The sequence below is a fragment of the Athene cunicularia genome (assembly GCF_003259725.1).
Source record: "Athene cunicularia isolate RWA chromosome Z unlocalized genomic scaffold, athCun1 chrZ_part1, whole genome shotgun sequence".
NCBI lineage: Eukaryota > Metazoa > Chordata > Aves > Strigiformes > Strigidae > Athene > Athene cunicularia.
This window is the reverse complement of record NW_020799142.1, coordinates 35,024,590-35,026,937: the sequence shown is the minus strand read 5'-3', so window position 1 is coordinate 35,026,937 and position 2,348 is coordinate 35,024,590. Positions and strand designations below refer to the sequence as shown.

The following is a 2,348-nucleotide window of genomic DNA, read 5'->3' as shown; positions in this document are numbered from 1 at the left end:
GAGAGGGCAGCGAGCGGCGGAAGCCGCCGGCGGCCATCTTGGGTAGGGGCAGGCGCGCCATCTTGGCCTGGAGGCAGAGGGGCGGCAGGGTGGATGGAGGATGGATGGATGGCGGCTGTCGCCCGGCCGCGGGTCCTGCCGGCGGGAGAGGGGTTGGGTGCCGTGGCTGGGGGCGCTGAGGGAGCCTGGCCGGGCTGGATGCCATCCCCGCCTTGGGAATGGGGAGGAGAGCCTGGCACGGCCTTCCTGCTCTGGGGGCCCACGCCAGTGCTTCGGCTGGGACTGACTCTAGAAGCGTAGAATTAAAAACAAGCCATGTTTTTTCCTCTTAACGAGAGTTGAAACAGAGGAAAGTAGGCCTTACTACTTTGCTCTGAGTTTTGAGGGCGAGTGGAGCTGCGCTCCGACCAGCGCTAGCTACAGAAGCTGCCTCTGAGGCTACTAGTGTCAGATGTACAAAATCTGCAAAGAAACTTGTAGACCAGCCCGTCCCGCCTCTCCAGCAGGTGCTGTCTGCCGCGTCAAGCTCCTAACGTGTGCTGCGTGCTCCAGCAAGCCAGTCTCGAGGAGCTGCTGCAGCCGGGAGGCTGCTCTGCGGGAACCCGGTAGCTCCAGGCAGCCTCGAGCATCCCCCAGGATGGAGAGCGGGAGACCTCTCCGGGAAACCCATCCCGGCCTTTGAGCACCCTCGAGGTAAAGAAGTTCCCCTTCAGTAAAAGTCTCCCTTAGCCTTCTCATTAGTGTGTACATTGGTGACACAGATAAAGCAGTATAATTGATGTAACAAAGTGAAAGTGTTAACATTTTTATTAGGACCTTATTTTAAGAAAACATAATGCTTTCCGTAACTCAGAAAACATCCTTGAGCCTTTTATAGCTGCTAGTTTAAAACAACCTCTCCAAACAGGAGCGAGAGAAAAATCCCTACTCCCGTGGTGATATAATGCCACCTGCCTTTGACCAGCACTGGCTTCAGGAATTTATTATTACAGGACAACTGGAGAATCTCCATTCTCCCAGCTGAAAGTAATTCACATTCTAAATAGGCTGCTGTTACAGACAGGCATCTGTTCTTCTTGGATGACAGGGTACCCCGCTCGCCTGCCAGCAGTCATGTGGCTGGCTGCAATTTGCATCTCTCTATACAGATACATTGATATATCTCAGCATTGCTTTTATAATCAAAAATAGCGTAGTGGCAGTGTTCATCCATGCTTTTATTTTGCACTGTTGAACTGAAATTGCTTACTAATTCAACAGCAATAAAAATTTGGAGTGGCTTTGTCTGTAGGGAACTGGTGGCACGGAATGTATCTGATACCCAGTCCCCGCGTAGGTAACGTGTTATGTACCACCATATAGTAAAGCAAGTTGTGAAATAATTTCACTATTCTTATTACTTCTGGCCAAGAGAAAGTGTTCTCTCTAGTTTAAACTGCAGAAATAATTTTCCCTTTCTGTCCTAACCAGCTGTGATGTGCTGATGTACGCTGCTAAGCAGCTGATAGGAAACAGAAATCCACCACAGACCTGCCCTTAGCATCAGCATCTCTGATCATGTGTGTAACTAAACCCAGTTATTCACACATACAAAAGGCTAACAGTAAAAAGGTTGATTTGGCTGCAAAGAAAATAAAGAAATAAAGCCTATAACACCTTCTTAGCACGTTCCATTGCCAAGGCCCAGAGAACAGATCCAGCTTACGTGGGTCGCTACCTGCAAGACCCCTGCTTGGCTGGAAAACGTACTGGGTAGTAATTCCCTTAAAATCTGCTACTTTAAAAATTGCCCTAGGTTTGTTGTTGACTAGTTTTTGTGGCATTATGGGGATGACACTTCTCTTTTGCAGAGAGAGATTACATGCGGGTTTTTTTCTCAGTTTCCTGACGCTATGTTTTTTTCTAAAGCAAAGGGTGGCGACAACTGAAAAAATCAGGAGGCATAAACGCTCAGAAGCAGGAGGGGGGAAACAATAGATGAGGGAAATGTTTGCACTAGCCACGTTCCGGGATAAGCTAAGCAAAACCAGAAATTAAACCCAGAACTTTGCCCGGTTTTGCAATGTCATCGTTGACAACTCCACAGGCTTTATACACCCCGCAGGTGCTTCTGCATGAATTCCATCCCGAGCAGGCGCCAGAGAACAGCATTTTCCTGCTCAGACCCGGCCCCGTTTCCACGATACTGCCGCCGAGCTGCTCCCGCGGCCCTTCCGTAGCCCCTCTGCAGGAGTCACTCCTCGCAGCTCGCCCCGCCGCAGGTGCCCCCCCTTCCCCTTCCCGCGTCCCCTCACGCAGCCGCCGCGGCGGAACGGGCCCGCTCGGCCGCCCGGTTTCCATGGCGACGC

At 51.1% G+C, this 2,348-nt stretch overlaps 1 protein-coding gene across 1 annotated transcript in view; it reads left to right on the top strand.

Annotated features, from left to right (window-relative positions):
* The first annotated feature begins 82 nt into the window (after nt 1-82).
* WDR7 (WD repeat domain 7) overlaps nt 83-2,348 on the top strand; it is a 116,570-nt gene continuing 114,304 nt past the window's right edge. Inside the window, exon 1 of the mRNA XM_026865343.1 lies at nt 83-693. The gene's annotated coding sequence lies outside the window, so the exon portion shown is untranslated. The remainder of the gene's footprint in view (nt 694-2,348) is intronic.